The sequence below is a fragment of the Cyrtonyx montezumae genome, unplaced genomic scaffold, assembly GCF_038088225.1.
Source record: "Cyrtonyx montezumae isolate F1298 unplaced genomic scaffold, pur_monq_1.0 scaffold_3, whole genome shotgun sequence".
Taxonomy (NCBI): domain Eukaryota; kingdom Metazoa; phylum Chordata; class Aves; order Galliformes; family Odontophoridae; genus Cyrtonyx; species Cyrtonyx montezumae.
The window spans coordinates 155,526,787-155,548,779 of NW_027072034.1; the positions used below are offsets into that span (position 1 = coordinate 155,526,787).

General features: G+C 43.1%; 1 protein-coding gene across 1 annotated transcript in view; it reads left to right on the top strand.

Moving 5' to 3' along the window:
• The first annotated feature begins 13,731 nt into the window (after positions 1 to 13,731).
• The window catches only part of USP6NL (USP6 N-terminal like), a 210,373-nt gene continuing 202,111 nt past the window's right edge, over positions 13,732 to 21,993 (top strand). Inside the window, exons 1-2 of the transcript XR_010622597.1 lie at positions 13,732 to 13,837; positions 18,942 to 19,031. The gene's annotated coding sequence lies outside the window, so the exon portion shown is untranslated. The remainder of the gene's footprint in view (positions 13,838 to 18,941; positions 19,032 to 21,993) is intronic.

The window sequence follows — 21,993 nt, forward strand, 5'->3', positions numbered from 1 at the left end:
ATCTCCACCCAGACATCAGTGTTCTTAACACAGGTGGTAGTGGGGATGACAGCAAACCCTAACGCGCTGTCACATGTAGCAGGAGGCAAGCAGGACGGACACATTTCAGAGGAAAGCAGGCTAACACAATGCCAGTTTCCTACGTTTAGAATCATGCTGCTGTTTTCATGAAGAAAGCCCTCTTACAACACAGTAACACTGCAGTGTACCACTGATGCTTGTTACCACGCAGCTGCCTTACTGAGAGCTGAACTGGTGACTGCTGGAAGCTTCTTACCATGGCAGCGAGCTTCTCAATGAACATCATAATGAACTAGTCACATTATTGATTTATTAGAGTTCAATTAATTTTAAGCATCCAACTGGCTCATTTATCTTTGCCTTCATTTTCACTTTTTCATTCTGCCTACATGAGAAACTTTTACTTGGGTTTCGCAAGCAGCAGCGTGCTGATTCTACCTCCTGTTCTCAACAGAGGCAAGGAAATCAAATGCTTCCCCAAATTACACTCTCCTTAATCCCACTGACGTTGATTTACTTAAATCCAGCGTTTTCCCAATGAGATCTGTATGCAAAAAATGGGGATTTGGCTAGATATCTTTAAAATAATGCTATCTATAATATCTCTTATTTTAAAACGTGACTACCCACATTTCTCCTTCATACCCATTTATATTCTTAATTCTGGAGGTGGCTAAAAATAAAGGGGGGCCATTTCTAGCTATCATTTCATTTAAATTCCAGTTTTTTCTTCTTATTTCATAGAATCATAGAATGGTTTCCTCCTTGCCCTACCACTGTCACAGTATCACAGAACTGTAGGGGTTGGAAGGGACCTCTAGAGATCATCGAGTCCAACCCCCCTGCCAAAGCAGCTCCCTAGCCCAGGTTGCACAGGTAGGCATCCAGGCAGATACTGAACATCTCCAGAGAAGGAGACTCCACCACCTCTCTGTGCAGCTGTGCCACTGCACCATCACTACACTGTGAAGAAGTTCCCATACACGATTGTGCAGAATTTCCCATGCTTCAGTTTGTGTCCCATTTCCCCTCATCCTGTCGCCACACACTGCTGAGAAGAGTCCAGCCTTGTCCCTTTGCCTCCCGCTCCTTAGGTATTTATAGATGTGGATCAGATCCCCTCTGAGTCTTCTTTTCTCAAGGCTGAACAGACCTAGATCACTCACAGCCTTTCTTCATAAGAGAGGCACTCCACACCCTTTATCATCTTTGTAGCCCTCCGCTGGACTCTCTCCAGGAGATCCCTGTCTTTTTTGCACCATGGAGCCCAGAACTGGACACAATACTCCAGGTGAGGCCTCACCAGGGCAGAGCAGAGGGGGAGGATCACCTCCCTCAACCTGCTGGCTGTGCTCTTCTTAATGCACCCCAGGATCCCATTGGCCTTTGCCACCAGATCACACTGCTGGCTCATGGTCAACCTGTCATCCACCAGGTCCCTCTCCTCAGAGCTCCTCTCCAACAGCACATCCCCCAACCTGTACTGGTGCATGCAATCATTCCTCCCTAGGTGTAAGAATCTCCACTTATTCTTGTTAAACCTCATCTGGTTCCTTTCTGCCCAAATCTCCAGCCTGTCCCATATTCTTCCTGAGTGGTCAGACCCTTTTTCCACATTTCATGCACCTTTCTCTTCCTTTTGAGTTTATGCATGAGCTCTTTGCTCATCCACGCAGGTCTCCTGCCAGCCTTGCCTGATTTCTTACTCATGGGTTTGCACCAATCCTGTGCTTGGAAGAAGTGCTGTTTAAATGCTGACCAGCTCTCACAGGCCCCCTTACCTTCTTACACTGTAACCCACAGGATAGCTCATGTGTTTCTTTCTGCTCACGCATTTCAGTGCATGACCTATGTGGTTCTGGCACATTCAACCTGGACAGCTCAACTGCTACTACTGTTCTCAGCAAGAACCTTCATGGATCCTGAGAAAGGACGTGGTTCCTCCATACGAGACACTGATTCCTGCTCCAAAAAAGCTCAGACCTGGAGAAGGCAGCTTGATTTACACACATGATTTGAAGGCAGTGATGTGAGTAGTAAACACGTTATGCAGACTACTTGTGAGAATGTAAATGGGATAAAAAGAGAGGAGAAGAGATAATGAGTATCAGCAGTGTCAAAAGGGAACGAGGAAGATGGAAAGACAGTTTGAGGGCAGAGGCTGTAACAAACAGCCAATAAGCACGGGGAAAGTCGAGCCCAAACTAGAAAGGCTGCGGGGATGTCTGTCACTCCTGTCTCTGCAGCTTCTCTCATGATTGTTTTACTCACATTTGAGACTTGGCTGCACCAGAAAAGGGGTCTGCTGTCATTTTAGATGTCACCCAGAGCATCTGCTGTGTACTTACTTTTACTTTCTGAGGTTTCTTTTCAAGCAGGCTAATTGCATAGTACACTTCCAGTAATAGGTTGAAAGCATTGACCCAGACCTTTCAGTTTAGGACCTAATGTTAGGTATTTCCAGGCTAAACTGGAGCAAGCCTAACGTTGGGGAAATCAGATGTGGCTACAGACAACCTCCTGGATCATGTGGCACAAACACAGGTGTTCCACTGCCCCTTGTTTCTGTGCTCCATCACCTCAGTTTTCCTACACAGAGGGAGCTCTCGTGTAACACGTGGAGCTGCCTGCTCGTTCCTTCCATCTGCTCGTATCTTGTAGCGCCGCGATTAGGATTTGTCTTGAGGAATCCCCATTCCCTTTTTATAGCTCTGTGCTGATTCACCACGGTGAGGGGTTCAGGCATGAGAAGTGTAGCAGCCTGTGAGCGTACCCTGCTCAGCTGTACCCCGCAGCTTTGCTCACTGCTAACAGAACACTGACGTGCATCCAAGGGGGTAGTTTGGCCCTGTTCAGATTATCAGATCCGCATGGCATGATATTGCTCAGAAATAGTTTCCTGGGTTTTGCAAACCTGTCTCACGAGGAAAGAAAACAATGTCTGATCCTGCTTAGAAAACCAAAAAGGAGAATATACTGCTTTAATCCATTTAAAAAATCGATACAATTGCTCAGGATCTTTAGGTAGAGCTGATCTAGCTGGGGGGTGGGAGGATGCAGTCGATGAGCCCATCTCAGTATCCCTTCCAGCTATGTTCTCTATGATGATGTGATTGGGAAGAGGACAATTATCAGCAATATCCACTGTGAACACAGGAGCAGATTTGGAGTGCTGCCTGATTACAAGGTATTTGTCTAACACTCATTGTCAATGCCTTAATTAGCACTGAAAACATTTAGTTACTTGGTCTGTCTGTGGCAAAAATAGATTGTGGTGCTGATGTTTTTTGTACGGCGTATACCAAATGCAGAGCTTCAGTCCTACACAGGCACGTAGTGTCATCAGCTGAGGGCATTAGAACCCATCAATCCCTGATCTTCCTTTGCAGCAGAAATACTCAGAATTATTGAGACTAATTGTTAACTGAAAGTATCAGCTGTACAGCAGATTTCAATACAAGATAACGTTTTTGTTTCAGTAAGGATGAATGATTGTAAAGTGCATTTTATCTACTCAGAGCCAGATAGTCAGCTTTAACCATGAGAACGAGAAATGATCCTGATCTGTTTCTACACAGGCAGATCCTGTTCTGCCGTCTGAACAGCTGAGTAGGAGGTATGTATATATTTAAAGACAGATACCAGACACACAGAACAGATTCCTGTTGGGCTCTTACACCAGTACTGACTTAGTTCTCAATGCAGCCGAGATTATATTTTCTAAACCCTTTGCTCCTCATCAAAGTTATTCAAATCTGGCTTCTAAACCTGTGTTTCTACAAAGTTGGCTGGGAGCAAATTCATTTACCTAATGTGCTGGTTAGGCTCAGCACGCAGATTAAGATACCTAAATTTAGGTGTCTGCACGTAGGTGTTTATTTGTGAGCTGTGAGCAGTGGAGGTACCTGCATTTGGTTCGCTTAATAGCACTCGAGATTCACTGAGTATTGATCAGATCACCATTATCTGTAAAGGAAGCTTAGACACCCAATGTGCATCTAGGTATTTGAAAGCGTGTTATCAGGAGTCTCAAAATGCAAACAGAATTTGAGCTCGGGTATTTATAAAATAGACAGCTAAATCTCAGCAGGTATTTATCGAGTAGCTTCCCAGTACAATCAATGAAAAGCTGGTCAGCAGAGCTTAGAGTGCCATTAATCTTCTCAAATAAAAGTGTCTATTTCATAACAAAGTGAATCATGACCTGAACTCCTTCGACTGTCTCTGCAGCGGCAATGGTGGGAGCACAAACACATAGCTTGCACATAGGCATGTGTGTTGTAGACGTGGAAGTGTGTGACATCAGTCCAACCCAGGTGGCTGCAAGGTAATCATCTGCTCTGCCCTCCTGGACAGAATAAGCTGTGCAGCTGAGTTCAGCAGTGTCACAAAAAAGGGGTTAATTGTGACCCCACTTAACTATGGCTTCCTCTGACACCCCGCACTTACAGGCATTTCCCAAGCTCTTCTACAAAGTCTAGACAGAGAGAGATAACATTCCTTTCTGCACAGCAAGGAGGGTCCCCAACAATCCTTTCCTCCCACAGAAAGGAACTGGGGAGGACTGATACAGGACACAACAGAATTGTCCCTTATATCTCAGTACAAATGTTCTAGAATAAAACAATCAAGAAGAATGTGATGCAGCCTTTGTGGCAGACTTTCATGGCTGTCTGGAAAGTCCAGGATGTATTTAAAGTGCCAAACTGTATGTCATTCAATTAAGTAACACAATGGATACACTGGCCTTGTCAGAGGATGTTTCTAAGTGCTCCATATCAACCAGTTGTAGTGGAGAGACAGCACAGTGAACTAACTCAGCTTCCCAAATGCAGATTTCACCCTTTATGTGAACTCAGGTGGGAGCAGCAGCTTGAATTTCACATCACCTCCCCTGCTTCTGATTGAAATGGTTCAAGTCTTTGGCTGGAAAGAGCGTATGCAGACCAGGCTCTGCCCTGTGTAAGAGTTACAAAAACAGGATGTGTTTTATTTGACTGATGTGAATGGAATGGTCAGGGGTCATTTTCATTTAAGACACTTTTTTTTTCCCCTCGTGTTTTTCAAATGTATTTTGTCTCTTAAATGACAGTAAAAGTAAAATGCATTCTCCTCATCATTTTTTCTTAAATATCTCGAGGCAGTTTATTGGCAGTCATGTGCTCAATCTTGCTGTCTCCCAGTCTGGTAAATATGTCACTGCTTGCCTTATCTCTTTTCTCAGGTTTCAGCCTTATTTCCCTCCAGTGTGAGGGAAGGCCCTGGGTGCTTCCCAGTAATTAATAAGACACAAATTCCATAAATTATAATTGACTAGTTATTTTTTTTTCTGTTACTTCTGTTTTTCTTCATATGTCTTTCCTAAGTGAGAACTGGTAATGAGTTCTTCCTTTATTGATGTGGCGTGCTGTACTTTTCCCTTGTTTTTAATGTCTCCACAGTGAGTCTCCACTTTGCCCTCTTTCATTCATCCCCTCTGAAGTTTTGAAAGTTCACTTCAGGAAGATTTCATAATAAGAACCTAAGGAAAATAATATAATCTTGCTTTAAAACACTTCCTTCCTCTGTTCTGCTGATGAATTACAACAGCTCACAATACCATCTGGCCAGTAACTGTAGACTTGAATTTTCATTGTTTCAAATGTGTTTGTTTTGGTTGTAGAGCACTTGAGGTGAGGATTCCCTCGCTGCTGTTCTGTGCTCGGATGGGCCCACACTGCAACACCAGGTCATGATGTGCCCAAACTTTTGGAACTGGGCTACAAACAGCTCTGGAGAATGATCGTTCCTCTCATAGGGAATTGGAATATGAGTGCTGCGGTGGAGCGCCAAATCCAGGACTAAGATTTGCAGCTTGAGTCATTTTCTAAAATCAGAGAAAAATATGAAGAGAAATCCAGGGTTCTCCTGTGTAAGTGGACGCTGTGGGAATTTCTTAAGCTGAGATCAAATAAAAATGAGAAAGGAACCTGTTTGGTTTTTTTTGAATCCCGATTTACTGTGACTCAGAATAATGGACGTACAGCCAGTCAGGGAGGTTTTGTGAGCTCATTTAATTCTGTGGTTCAGGAGATGGTGAAAATGAAGAATTAGTCAAAGCAGTCTCCAGTGATGATGAGTTTCCTTTCAGCCCTCACAGAGAAGTAAATGTTGTCTCCTCAATTACAGCCACTTAGCATCAGAAATTCACTGTCTGTCCCATGAACAGATGCTAATCTTCAGTGTCATTGCTGCTGTGGCCACGACCTTGCTGACCTATAGCACGTTTGGTGTTCATTTTCTGACACAGAACTTTTGATCACCAGCTTTTTCACATAAGCTGTGGCCAGATAATAAGAAATGAAGGTTAGCTTCACATTAATGGCATTGGGAGTAAAGTTCTTACAATTTATTTTTAGTCCACCAAACCATTCTAGTCCTCAGATTAAGACTCCTTCAAGCAAATGCTCAACACGTGGCATTCTCCTGCACGTCGTCTCATTTATGCAGGCTCAAATAATTTCCACGTGAACTACAGCATATCATAAAGCTGTGTCGTATTCTTTTAATTTTTATTAAGAGTTTCAAATGGAACCTAACATAATTAGATTACAAGTAATCTCTTCCCATTTTGATCCTATTCTCAAGAGTGTTCTCAAAGAAGCTTACTGGAGTCTTAAATGCACAACTGTAAATCGTGCTGACGGTGATGAATAGGAGAAGCACACTCTTAGGAAAACATATCGATGTTTAGGACAAAACCTCATGAGTTTATCAAGTAAAATATGTACCTCCATCGGCAACATCTGTTTCCAGAAGCATTAAAAACCCTGACATGTTTCTTTTAATGTCTGCACAAAACCTGTAACAAGTAGATTCAGTCTTTCCCTGTCAAGTCTTTCCATTTCTTTCCCTATCCATTTCTCCCCTGAATCAACACTAACCCTTATTACTATCTGCTTCTAACAGAGTTCCCAAAGAGATGGCGTAGCTTCTATTAAGGTGTCAGCCTGCAAGATAAACTGCAGTTCAGAAGTATTTTCAAAGAGCCATCACCTTCCTGGTAGTATATTAAAAGAGATTATGCCTTGCCAGAGACAGCAAGCCTTGTCAGGTCAGGGCAAAACAACATTTTAAGCCGATTGACTCATATATCTCAAGGTATGTGTGTCCTTGCACAAATTCACTTTCGCCTCAACCCGATATTTAAGAAAATCCACCTTTAATGGTGTTGATCAATCTCAAGTGTAGTCGTATTGAACCCTGCGTATTACTTTGAGGGTAGGGTTGGAGCAAAAACTCCAAATACGATACTAAATCACTGGATTACAAAAAATCTTCCTTTAAGGAAAAAAAAAAAAGCCTTTTATTTGATGTTTAGTACCTCATCCTTCTTAAAACTCTGCTTTGCACAATAATTTTGTGACAGGATAAAGCTTGTTTACACTCCAGAGGCATTTGCCAAAGGTTTTTGAAGATTCACGCTGCTTTGCAGCCTCCAGCTGGCTTTGTTTGCCAGAGCTGAGGGCTGCTTTCAGGAACGACAGCCTCCGACAGTCTCCCTGCCTTGAGAGTCCTGCAGCTTCTCTGCAGCACAAAATTGGGCAACTGGTTCCTAGTAAGGCCTGGTGGAAACAGCAGCCTCAGCAGAAAGTGCACTTTCTTCATCAGCCAGGAATCTGAATTACCCAACAGTCCCCGTATTTGGGCACTATTACTGCCAGTCACGGGACAGCCCCACCGTGGGAAATGAGCCTGAGAGAGCTCGGCCACCTTGTAGCTGGCCTCTGTCATTCTGATTTTGCCATATATTCTGTGTAACATGGAGCCTAGGAAAATAATGTGAACACCATGCTGTTGGAAATATATAAATATAGATCAGGATATAAATAAGGAGCTTTACCTAAACAAACTGAATATCCATCAGACATTTACATTTATCTGTCTGCTCATTTCAGCAGTAAATGGAGAAGGTCATAAACATTTAACTTGCACAGTACTGTACAGGTAATTTATACCTTTTGCAAGATCCACTATTGCAGCTCAGAACATTTTCATGTTTTATTACATGTTCCTGTTTTCATTTGCTTGTAGCTTCATGAGGTTTGTGGTGCTGTGTCAGAAATGATGCTATTTCTGTTAACTCCGGGTTACTTCTGGCAATCCGGTGTTACACGTGAATGATAACTGTAATGGTGACTGCGCTCTGAAAAGTGATGACAAAAGTATCATGGGATTCCCATTCCTTGTCTATATGTAACTCTATAATACATCTTCAAAGTTTACTAAAATGTATTTTTCCAGTCATTATCTTCCAGCTGGTGTCCTGGAAAACCACACCTAAGGCACACAAAAGATGAAGCTAATCATTTGGTTTGTTGTGCATCATTGCCAGTAAGACTTAATCTTGTCTTCTTCTCTGTTGCTTTTCCTTCTCTGTTCTGATGGTATCCTATCTTTCTTTGGTTTGAAAAGTAAATTCTTTGATCATAGCTTTTCTTCTTCCTTTTCAAATCCTATCCCTTCTGCTCCGCGAGGATGAAATCTGTTTAACAAGAGTCTAGCACTGACTCATGAAAACACCCTGATTTTGTGTTTCAAACCCAACATATGACCACAGCATCTTCAGTCAGGCTTTCCATTTTTTGCATTTTCTAAGTGAAGGGACTTTGCTTGTTGTAGTTGTACTGTGCCAATGTACGACACTTTCTTCTATTCTATGTATATCTATGGTTAACTAAGAATAGTGAAAGCCAGATCTGTGTTTGAAAAGGACAGAGAAAAAGAAATAAATGAATTATTGAAGTAATGGAAGGAATAAGACAGAAGGTGACTGGTGCAAAAAGGCGAGAACAGAGGAGACAGAAAATTTGGGGAAAAAAGAAAGGGATGAAGACAATCTCTCTTGACAAGAGGGGACAGAAATAACCCCTTTCATCAGGGAAGGACAGAAGGCACTGTATACATTCCGACCTGATTCACATGGCAGGAGCAGCCAAAGGCAGGCAGGGAGGCTTGAATCAGTGACACTTGATCGTCGGAAAACAAAGGGCTGGCAGGCAACAGGACTGAATGAGGGCGAGAGGACAATCAGAACCAAAAGGAACAGAAAACGGTATTTTCAGCAGTCAGAAGAATTACAGCTAAGTGCAAACCCTCCTGCTTACAGTCAGACCTCCAGCCCTGGTTTTAACACCTCTCTTTCTCAACAGAGTGCAGCGTTTCAATATAAAGTGGGCTGAAGCTGCTGTGAACGCACAGACAAACCGCTGCCTCAGTACTGCAGAAATGGCTGATGCCAATGCTGAGCTCCTGTGAGCACCTGTGACACGATCAAGCAAGCCACGGACTGCAGCCACTCCCAACTTCCATTTTGGGGAAAAAGAAACAAAGGCAGAAGCAGCAGGTGGTACAGCACCTGAGTACATTTAACCTTTTGAAATACTGATGCTCTTTACCACATGGTCCTGGAAAGAAAAGCCATCGGGCAGCTATTGTTTTTAGCCCTATAAGCACTTCATACCAAATCAGACATTTTGAGTGACATCCTTTGCGATGATTAGCACAGATTTTACAAGTGAGAGGCCTCAAAGGTGGAACTCTTTGAATTTGAGACTGGGACAGGTTTGTGTTTGATTGGATACCTGCAGGATCAAAGCCACTCACTCTTTGGGTGCATGACTGTGCGTAAATGGTTTGTGTTCTAACTGACACAGAGAAAACACCAACTCGTTTGCCTTAAAAGTGATCTGCAAGCAGAAGTGGAAAGGCCACATGCAACAGAAAATATGTTAAATTCTTGCTCCACAGAAGCTAAGCCAAGCCTATAGCACACAGTTTGAAAAAGGAACAGTCCAAAGCCAGGTTTTACAATTCAGACTTCACTAACTGCTTTCTTTGCAGTTAGCAGAGTGCATGATTTTGTAACGTCAAAGTCAAGCTCTTCAGAGCATCACTCGTGTCCTTACGTGAATTTTATATATACACCCAAAGAGGCTTAGGGACTGTAGCAAAGCACTTGTAGCAAAACTTGCAGGTGCATCAAGTCTACACGTGCCAATTCAAAGCCTAGGTCTTTATTTCCGAAGCGATCGGCACTCTGAAACCTTGCTCAGTCAGGGCTTACTGCTCTATCATGACTTGTGCTGCTGACAGCAGAAGACATCGTGCTATCTGGATTCTGATCACCAGCCGGACACACTGGGAGAACCTGAACAGTTTTTCACCCAGTGTGCCTCCAATATGCACACTGCCTGCTGAGCTCAGCAGATTCTGAAAAGCTGTGAGGCTTAAGAAGGAATCTCGAGGAGTCATCAAGTTCATTCCCTTATCCCAAGGCAAGACTCAAACCCTGCAAGGCTGATTTAGCTAGGAATCCATTGGTATTGTAAGAGCAGTTAACAGAACTTGAAGACAGACAAATTTATTCCATAAGATGTTGCAGTTGGTTCCTGTGCGTATGCCGAATGTTCTGCTTAATTTTGTTAAATGATGTTTTATTGAAACGAGTGATTTTCATAAGTTTCATAGCTGAAAACAACAACAACAACAAAGGACACCTACCTATGTGACACGGAAGGATCACATGAAGCTGTGCAGGGCTGGTTGACAAGATACATGAAGCACTGCTTTTGAGGCCTGCACACTCACAACAGGTGTCAAAGACAGGCGAGAGACACACTGAGCTCTGCCTGCTTCCTGGGGCACGGTCCTGCACACACAGGCAATGTCTCGTGCATGTCCATGAAAGGCCATATAGATTTTTAAGCATTATTAATGACACAGATTCCTCAGACTAAGAACTATCACAAAAATGGAGCGTTGCTGGAAATGATGCTGCCGGATTTGTATGTGGGAGTAGTGATAAAACAAGTAGGATATCACTGTCAGCCACTTGGAAAGCTGTGATTTTAGAAGTGTTCCACAGCCTACTTACAACAGGAAACAATGAGCATATGGGAAACAAAAAAGATGATGTATAGTTTGAGAATGTATGCGACAGAGATGAGAAGGTTCAGATGAAGTAAAGAGCTCCCTGTGGAAGGCATTTATCTTAACTAATTAGCCATTTTGGGAGGTAACAAATCCCTAGCTTGAGGAAAGCTAAGTATGTTTTTATATTCTAACAGCTTCTGAAGTTTTAAAAAAGACAATGAAGACTTTACATTGGAAAGATTCAGATCCAGCCTCAGTATTCCTCTTGGGATTTTTGGGATACTGGCAGGCTAGTTAGTCACAATTACTTTCTGAAATGTGTTGTAAAGCAATAAATGATTTCTATTTTGTATTACACTTCCTCAGCACAAAAAGAGAAAAAAAAACATTTAGACAAGCAATTCAAGCTTGTACTAGCTTACAGCTTTTAGCCATTTTCTCCTGTCAAATGCTACCATGCTCATGTATATATACTCCAGATTTGCTACATTCACAGAAACTGCAAGATTTGTTAATGTGATTATGTGCCATGTCAGGGGATTTTACTTTCAGGTTTTCCAGAAGTAACACTGTTTCAGCTGTGTTTCCTGTAGAATCAGAGAGAACTCTGAGGACAAGAAGTCTATTAAAAATGGTAATATCTGCGGAGAAGATTTATTGATCTTAGGCTAACCAGTCAATAATTATTCAGCTCATTTAATCTACTTTGAAACAATGGAGTACTGTTTTCCCCAACTTGCCATGAAATGTTCTTGAATTAAAAGTTCTTGTAAAAAATAGCACCAGAAGTTGAGAGCCCCACAGCTCATAGAAGTGCTTATTTTGAAGAGTTTATCTTTAGTAGATTGTACTAAATTCCATGGTTATTATTTGAATAGAAAGTTTGTGAATATAGAATCATAGAACTGTTTGAGTTGGAAGGGGCCTTTAAAGGCCATCTAGTCCAGCTCCCCTGCAATGAACAGGGACACCTACAGCTACAGCAGGTGCTCAGAGCCCTGTCCAGTCTGACCCTGAGTGCTTCTGAGGATAGGGCAACCACCTCTTCTCTGGAAAACCCATTCCAGTGCCTCACCACCATTATCATAAGAAAACAAAACAAAACCTTTTCCTTATATTCAGTCTAAATCTCCCCTCTTCCTGATTAAAACCATTTGCCCTTGCCCTATTGGAACAGACCCTGCTAAAGAGTCTGTCCCCTTCTTTCTTACACCCTCCTTAGATGCTGTCAGGCCACTCTCAGGTCTCCCCACAGCTTTCTCTTCTCCATGCTGAACATCCCCAGCTCTCTCAGCCAGTCCTCATAGGAAATGTGTTCCATCCCTCTGATCATTTCTTTGGCCCTCCCATGGACATGCTCCAACAGGTCGTGCTATTACATGAACACAGGATTACTTAACATACCCAAAACATTTACTGAATGTTGCTTTCTTTTGTACCACTCCTGGATGTCATTTAGCAGTCCATTTTAATTACTGTTTATTTTAGTCTAATGCTTCTAAAAGTGGAATCATACTACGCCGCTGCTTGAAATTCCCTCATAACCACAATGGTTTCCTTTTCACACCAAACTAACCACTTTCTGCTGATGACATCACCGTAGCACTGGAGATGCCTCACAGCCTCCAACAGCTGTTTTTGTCACATTTCTGTGCCTTCCTCCCTTCTGGTTTTGTTTGTAACCTGGCCTGAGTGGCCAATGCAAAGCACCATGCACTTGTGTGCAGTGTGTGGGAGGACTGCAGCATGGGAAGGGATCTCTTTGCCCCCCACACCTCAGATATTTATAGACCTGGCTCAGATCCCCTCTCAGTCTTCTTTTCTCAAGGCTAAAGAGACCCAGTTCACTTAGCCTTTCTTCATAGGGGAGATCCTCCAGGCCCTTCACCATCTTTGTGGCCCTGCACTGGACTCTTTCGGAGAGCTCCCTGTCTTTTTTATACTGGGGAGCACAGAACTGGACACAGTACTCCAGATGAGGCCTCACCAGGGTAGAGTAGAGGGGGGAGGATCACCTCCCTTGACCTGCTGGCCACGCTTTTTTTAATGCACCCCAGAATGCCATTGGCTCTCTTGGCTACGAGAGCACACTGCTGGCTTATGGTCAACCTGTCATCCACCAGGACACCCACCTCCCTCTCTGCAAAGCTTCTCTCCAGCAGCTCATCCCCCAGCCTGTACTGGTGCATGCGAACATTCCTCCCTACGTGCAAGTCTCTACACTTGCTTTTGTTAAACCTCATCTAGTTTCTGACTGCCCAGCTCTCCAGCCTGTCCAGGTCTTGCTGAACGGCTGTTACCTGTGTGTGGTGTGTGGGAGGACAGCAGCATGGGAAGGGCTGGGATTGAAGGTGTTGTGATGTGCACTCAATGCTGGCAGAGCAGGCAATCCACATATGCATGTCCACGTACAAGCTTACGAACCGCCAAAGGATCGGGGTTTTTAACACGAGGCCTTGGCAGCTCAGACCCGACGGCTGTGATGGAGGAGCAGGAGTCCGTTGGACGCCTTCCCCCACTACCACAGAGCAGTCCCAGCACAGCAGCGGGTGCCGGCTTGGTCCTAGGGCCAAACACACGAGTCTCGTTGGGCTCCCACCGCCAGCCCCGGCCACGCCGTGGGACTGCTCCCTCAGCCGTCGTTGCGAGCCCAAAATGGCGGCGGTCGGACAGAGGAGCGGGACCGGTTCGGGCGCCTCGGTGCGAGTCCAAGATGGCGGCGGCGAGGGACGGCGCCGGGCGGGGACGGGCGGGGGCGGGCAGGGTTTCCATAGCGGCGGTCGCCGGTGTCACGCCGGGGCGCTTCCTGGTTGGAGGCCGCTGCTCCTGGGGCAGCGGAGCGGGGAAGTGCCGCTGAGGAAGGAGGCGGACGGAGGTCCCGGGAGGAGGAAGGCGAGCAAAGGTAGGGGAGAGGTTGGACCGTCCCGTGGTGCGGAGCGCCGCGTGTGGGGGGAAACGGACCTCTCCATTGAGGAGGGGGACTGAGTTCCTGGAGAGCTGAGCGGAGCGGACGCTCCCATCCTCCGTCTGCGGGGCTGCGAGAGGCGGGAGCCGGCTCCGGGCCCGGCCCTGCGAGCATGTGGGTTCCGTGCAGCCGTGGGAGTGGGGCTGCGGGGTCTCGGGTCGCTGCTGAGGGCTCCCTATGCTGCGCTTCCCTCTGCGAGGTGCACGGCCCGGACAGGCAGAGCCGGGCGCTCACACAGCACCGCTGCCCGGCTCCAGTAGCACGCGTCTGGGCCGATAATAACCTCCTTTGTGCGGCTCTCGGCTTTTAGAGCGGGCACAGAGGGTAGGCGAAACTGTCAGCCTCGCTCACAAAGACGTTTTGTGGGGGACCCGTTGGGTCAGCACTCTCCTATTAACGAGTTGCTCGGTGTGGTTGTTAGGTTGGTGTGTTATCTCGGGAGCTGGAGCTGCTGCGTGACAGCCGAAACTCAAAGTCGTGTGTAGTGCAGGCAGTGGCCAATCAGCAGTGCCTGAAACCGAGGCAGTTCACTTTGTAGTGTAAATATTCCTGCTCCGAACAAAGGGGAGGGTGTGCCGGCTGCTGTTTCGTTCTCTGTGTGCTTCCTCATGTGTGGCCTCCTAAGCCATCCTATGACTCTGCTACTTGAGTTGGAAGGGACCTCAGAGATCATCTGGCGCTTGTGTTTTGGTAGACTGTACATTCTTGCTGTCGTGGGCACAGTGCTGAATTGGGATGCTCAGAAGCCAGGTGCTATGTTTGGAATTTTTATTATGTTTCCTTTCATTAATAGCTGTGTCGTTACATGGCTTAGTCTTGCCTCCTTGTAGCTTCTCTTGTTGCCGATTATAACTCTGAAATGGATTCAGCTTGGTTGCTGTGTGAAGTGACTGTTCAGCAGCTGTTCCACTGCCCTCTGAGCGTACAGCATGGAAACCAATCATTCCAGATATACTGTTGGCAACCCAAGTTATCTGCGAAACCTTAAAACGTGCTTCTGAAGTCTCTGTTCCTTTTTTGGGGGGAGACAGTAACATTTTGCTTTAAAGAAGAAAGAAAACAGCAGCAAAATATTGCTTTGTGCAGGCAGGCTCTATTTAGGCTATTTTGTCATTGACTTGCAGTTGCATGATGCTCCTTTGATTTCTCTGTCTGGGGATATAAATCTATAGTGTAAACTCAGTAGTATCCAAGTTAAACAGATGCTACAATAACATAATCACACATGAGACTTGAATCTTTGTCTTTTCTCTGGATACAGTCATGGTGCACAGAGTTATAATGTGGTATGACTTCCTTTTGATCTGGTTTACCTTCCTTATTATGAGACAGAGTACTTGGTAAAAAGGAGACCTGACATTAGGACTGGAAAATTGAATGTATTTCTGGTGTGCTCAGATTTGTAAAGAACTTCTCCCACCTCAGGCACTCCATTCAAACCTTAGTTAAAATGCTGACTGTTTTGCAACCATGGTGAGTTGAGTAGCACCAAGGGCTAGTAAATGTCTTGTTAGTGGGAGAGATACTGGGATGGATACAAGGGTTAGATCTTCAGGAAAAGAGAAAGATCAAAGGTATGTGTGTAAGCTTTTCCCTTTTATTTTTAAAGCCTTTCTAATTGCAAGAGGACATCAGCTCCTATCTTGAATAAAAATACAGGTTTTCATGGTGATTTATTTAAGCAAGACAATCAACATTGACATTATTTCTTTCCACTGTTGTGTAGCATTAAGTAGTGTTTGTGTACAGGAGAGAAAGTGGTAAACATTGACATAAGTTGTGTTGTTGGTTAAGAGAGCAAAGTTATTTTAGTTCTATAACACGCGTCCTTAGGAAAAACATCAATATTGTACAGCAGTAGAATGTACTGACTTTCTGGTATTTGGCAGGGTTAACTTACTGTGGCTTTCCAATACTGCTTGCTGTTATTGTGCTCCAAATTGCAAGTAACAATAAGAAGCTTACCTTTCTTTATTTTCAAACAGTCCAAGAAAACGACTGTGAAGAAAATGCCCGAGCTACAAACAAGGGAAATATTATAGAACGTGTATCCCTGCTGTTTCAAAGAACAAAAACTAAATGAAACAAGAAGCAGTTATTGGCTACTAAACAGATATTCGCAACAGCTAAATGAAGTGTTCAGATGCAGATAGCAAGAACATTTTATATATGGAAGTCTGAATTCAGGTTGCTAAGATTTACTGAAACATTCACTTCTCATAGGTGCGATGTTTTTAGGCATAAAGCTGCCAAATTAGGAATGTAACTGCCATATTCTTTACCACTTGCTTCCTTAGTTTTATGTGGCTGAATTTTATAAGTGATACAATGGATGATTATGCTGTCATTAGTGTGAAGTGGTTTTCAGAGCTAAGTTTTGTTTTTCTCCATGAACGGCCTTCTCCTGTAATACAAACAAAAAAATAATACGTGATGTGATGTCGATGAAGCAAGGTATGTTAGCTCATACTTAGAAGCCAAGGTGAGACAATGCCATAGGAAAAAGATGTTGAGTTGGAGATGCTGGTCGTCCAGTTGACTATGTAAGATTGAAGAGCAATTTGAGCACAGGAGGTGTATGGAGCTCCAGCCAGAACTGCTTTGGACCTGGGTGGAGTGCTGTCTGTAACACTCATTTGTTGTTCTTAATATAATAACTGTAATTAGTCCAGTAAATAATTACATGTCGTGGAAGTTATGTTTGCTAATTTTGACATCAGTAATGAAAAGAAAACTGACAAGAGTGCAGTTCTACTGACACATTTTAACTGGACACTTTTTTTTTGATTAGGTCATGTGTGCTTACAAATTTAATTTAGCAACTGCTCCAAGAGAATTGCTTGGGCCTGCAACTCAAACTGTTGTTCTTCAGTGATTGCACCGCGTAATGGCTCTGTGTTTGTTTGGCTTTTTTTTTTTTTTAATTTAATGTTTGTATACATGTTATTTCAGCATGATACCATCCTTATAGAATCATAGAATCGTTTGAGTTGGAAGGGACCCCCAAAGGCCATCTAGTCCAGCTCCCCTGCAGTGAACATGGATGCTCACAGCTACATCAGGTGCTCAGAGCCCTGTCCAGCATGACCTTGAGTGTCTCCAGGGACGGGGCATCCACCACCTCTGTGGGCAACCTGTGCCACTGCCTCTCCATCCTTGCTGTAAAAACTTCTTCCATACATCCAGTCTAAATCCACTGATTTAGTTTGAAACTTTTTAGTTTCCTCTTGTCCTATTGGAACAGACCCTGCTAAAGAGTTTGTTGCCTTCTTTCTTACAGCCCCTCTTTAGATACTGAAAGGCCGCTCTCAGATCTCCCTGTAGCCTTCTCTTTTCAAGGCAGAACAGCCCCCACTCTTTCAGCCTTTCCTTGTAGGATAGGTGTCCCATTCTGTGGATCATTTTTGTGGCCCTCTTCTGGACACACTCCAGCAGGTCCGTGTCTCTCCTGTACTGAGGACTCCACATCTGGACGCAGTACTCCAGGGAGGCCTCACCAGTGCAGAGCAGAAGGGCAGGATCACCTCCCTTTACCTGCTGACCATGCTTTAGATGCAGCCTAGGGTGCAGTTGGCTTTCTGGCTCATGTCCAGCTTGCCATCCACCAGTACTCCAAGTCCTTGTCAGCAGGGCTGAGCTCCATCTTTACATCCTACAGTTAGCAGAGACTGGCACAACCAAGGTGTAAGACCTTGCACTTGAATATGTTGAACCTCAGGAGGTTCACCTGGCTCCACTGCTTGAGCCTGTCTAGGTTATCTTCCCCTGCTGAGCTTTTTCACTACATTACTTGTCCAGTGCAAAAAAAAAAACTGGTTGTAGTTTTCAGTCTACAGTGTGTAACATTGCTGATGACTTCCTTTTGGCTGTCAGAACTTTCTTGTTTTCTTTTTCGTTTTTTTCTTTTTTCCTTCAGGTTTTAGCAACTGGTAGAGCAGTCTTCTTGTGATGTGAATCCAGTCCTATGAAAGTTCTTTGGCAAGTGCTGTAATATCTGTAAATGTTTTGCTAAGTCAAGCTGTTAGGATGCTGAAGTCAGATCTCTTCTGTCTTTTTGTGTATAAATTGTTTTTGTTTTAAGCCTTAAGAGATCAGAAGTGTTGACACTTGAAATCTGAGTCAGCAGAAGATGTGATCTGGCTTGGCTGTCACAGCTGGTCAGGTTCAGTAAGTTCTGATTGGTTTGAAGAGAGGAAATAAGTCACATAGTATTTCTTAATTTACAGAAATGATGTTTGTGCTGATATTGGAGGAGAACTTTATGGCCTAATAGATACGTTTGTTTTTCCTTTTAATCACAACTGCAAATTCTTTGAATGTTACAGTTCTATCAGATTGCTTTTAGCAGCAGGATGAAGATTATGTAATAATGTTAGAAATGTACTTGCTGTGCTATCAGTGTTGAAGACTAAGCCCTGTATGTTTTGCTTTGTGGAAAGCCAGACCTATTGTCAGTGAATCCATATCTGCCCTACTTAGGTATCTGTCTCCTTTTGTGTAGGTATTGATGGATCTGATGGTTTACAGATAGTTGAAATCTTAACTTTCAGGTTTTGTTTCCAAGAGTGTGCTGGGTGCTGGTGCCAATCGGAATTTTTTTTTTTTTTGTAAGTTGGTTTGTAGTTCTTATATATCAAAAAGTATGGTATTAATTGCATCTTTTTGCTAGCTGAGGAGAAACTCTACTGAAGGAAAACATGACTTGGATGGTATTTTCAGTTATTACACCCGTAGTGTAGTTTCTTATGATCTAAAAATGTTTGGTATCATTTGGAAGTGGTTAGCTTTTGTGAAATGCAAACATGTCCATGCAAACAAGTATGAATATGAATGTTAAAGAGAGTACATGTTTTAAATTGTTGCTTCAAAATGTATCTGTTAGTGTAAAGTTCTTCAATCATAACAAATGCATCTGTGTTGCTTTTTGTTAAAGAACTGGGATGGTGAAAAGGTAATGGGGGAGTCTGTTTATTATATATATATGTGTTATTTATTTGAAGTTGAAAAGTGATTAGTCTCTTCATTTTCTTACTGTTACCAGGACATGTATACCTCTGAGAAATCTTCTCCAACAAGATACCTTGTTTTGAGACCTGGTTTGGATTACATGCGAAGAAGTTTCCAGTCATGAGTGAGTAAATTGCTTCATTTATGAAAAAAGAAACGGTTAGTTTGCATTTCAGAAGACATGTACGTCTGTTCTGAGCTTTGGACGGTAGCTCTGCCTTAAAAAGAGTCTGTGAATTTTTTCTCTTCATTTTTTCAGTAATAAAAGCTGAGATCTAGCAGGTACTATTTTTAGTCTGCAAAATTTTGTTCAGTATGTGCTCTGTAAGGCTTGCATGTTGGTAGTCTGGTGTCATTTTCAAGGTGAGTTCTGAAACAAGCTGACATTTCTTGGGCGAGGAGTTTTTTTTTTTTTTTTTCCAGTGTAAATCAAGCATACAACTCTGTGGGGAAAATGTCTTGGGTTTCTTAAAAACTCCAAAAGATGTGAGCACCAGTACATTCAAATAGCTGGTGAAAATCCAACATCAAATGAATAGGCTTCATTTTATGGGAGAAAAAATAAATGTATTGCTCAAATTCCAGGATAGAGGTCTGATCCTGGAGGAATTTGGACACAGGTTGGGAAGATATGAGCCTTGGAAAACTGACTTTAGAACTTCTTGATTGAAAAAAACACAGAGGGCACCAGAGGTTTTGTTTTAGGCTGGATCTGATGGTTACAATGACTTTGTTTTAGCAAACTGTTTTAAGTGTTTGAGTGTCTTTCATGAGTTTTGTGGATTTGAGAACTCAATATAAATCTTGGCAGCAACATTACCTCTTTACCTCGCCTTGCATCACACAGGAATACTGCTTTAGCTTCATATACTCAGGAATATATAAATAACAGCTTAGTTTTAACACAAGCATACTAACTCTGTTAAAGAATGAGCATGTCTGTAGAATAATTATATCCTGTCTTAGTAAAATAAGTCCATTTGCTTGTCTGGGTGGAAGCAACTAAAAGAGACTTGTTGGCTGAATTTCTTGTCAATCTAAATAAAAATAATAGTTCTTGACATCTGAAGGAACAAAGTCATGCAGAAAATCTTTTTTTTTTCTTGTCAATTAGCAATTCTTTCAGTAGCTTTTTTTTGATGTTTGCTAAACCATAGGGTTCGTGCTGAGTGTAAATAGGAATCTATCTGTTCACATATTGCTGTTCACATTTGTTTATTTTCTGATGTTTAATGTTTGCAGTCTTGCATAAATGACGTCTTTGCAGGTGGTTTATTCATGTACCTGAATATCCTGATTTGCCAAATGCTGCTGTGCCAGTCATAATTCATTTTTAGAATGTCTCATGTGCTGTCACTGCCTAATAGATAGTCTTAAACATAACAAATACGTGTGTGCCTTTTTACCTTTTAAGTCATGGTTGCTTCGTTAAGTGTGACTCACTGAGGTATTGCTGTGATGTTAGAGCAAAACAAATGCTGTCATTACTTGAGCAAAACACCTTTGATTTTGATGAGATTTTGACATGGTTTCAGAATGGTGAGTTTGCTTTGTATTAGGAGGAATGAATATGTTTACTGAAAGGGAAGATAATTCAGCAGTGCTTTTGTGGTCATCTATAATATTGTTAAGCAAAATACAGTCTCTTCTTTGCTGGAAGAATGTCACACTGAGTCTGTTCTTGCTGATGGGCTTCAAGGACATAACTGAGAAAGCTCCCTTTAAAAAATATGGATAAAAAAAAATCAGCTGCTCTTGGACTTCTTAACTTACGGTTTGCTTCAGAGGAACTTGGACTACAAGCTCAGTATGCATAGTTTTAGTCTCCTCAATACTAAATACCTCAATCTGCAAATTATTTATCATCTTAAGAGTGTATGCACTTGATCCTCCTGCCCACATCATTGACAAAGATGTTATGTAAATAGTGCCAACTCCAGCTGAGTGTTGAGCCACTGACTGCAACTCTTGGAGTGTGGCCATCTGTGGAATTTCTTGTCCACCAAGTGGTCCATCTCTCAGATCCACGTCCCTCTGTTTTAGGGAGAAGGATGTTGTGCATCCAGCTGCTTTGCAGAAGTCTGGTTAGATGTCAGTTGCTCTTTCCTTGTCCACCAGTGCTGTAACCCTTTTGTGGAAGGGGTTACAGCAGATTTGTCAGGTGGGATTTGCCCTTGGTGTAGTCATATTGGTTGCTGCTGTCACCTCCTTGCTTTCTGTGTTCCTTAGCATGTTTCCTGAAGGATCTGCTCCATTAATGTGCCAGAAACAGAGGTGAGATTGGCTGGCCTGTAGTGTCTTGTTTTTTTTTCCCTTTTTAAAAAATGGGGGTTGTTTCCCTTTTTCTGGTGGCTGAGAACTGCACTGGTCGGCCACAGCTTCTCAAAGATGAACAGTGGCTTTGCAACTTCATCTGCAGTTCCTCAGAACCCAGGGATGCATCTCAGAGTCCGCAGACTTCCATCCAACTCGGGGTATTCTGTGACCTGTGCACATTAAGGTTCCTTGGATAATCTCAAACCTGATTTCCCACAGTGGTCAGCTCTTCGTGCTCCCAGTTCCCACCTGCCTTTACCTTCTGCTACTTGGGAAGTGTGGATAGAGCACTTGCTAGTGAAGGCTGACGTGTAACTTGTAACCGCTTTCAGGTGGGTAGAGAAGTGCTTTGGATCCTGTCCTGTGTTATTCAGTATTGGAGGAGCGTGTTGATAACAGTCATGCAGTTGAGCATTCATGGTAGTTGCTTTTTTTGTTCTTGGCCAATACAGGGAGTCTCAAAACTGCTCGAACGAAGGCAGTGTCTTTCAAAGCTTTCATTGCTGTTGAATGCCTTTATGAGCACCTGTTTTTGTAAATCAGACTAAGATTAGTCTGTATTTCAGATTACACTGTAATGTTTTGTGCCCTGTAGGACAGTGAGGTTGCATGCTTATAGGGTGGGTAAGAGCATGCAGTGGAGCCAAGTTAAATAATCTTGATTTATTTTATACTTGAATATTTCTGACAAGCTATCTTTTACCTGTGTCTGACCTGCCAGGAATGTCATGCTGCAGGAAGAGTTGGTTTAATCTTTCACATTTTCTCCA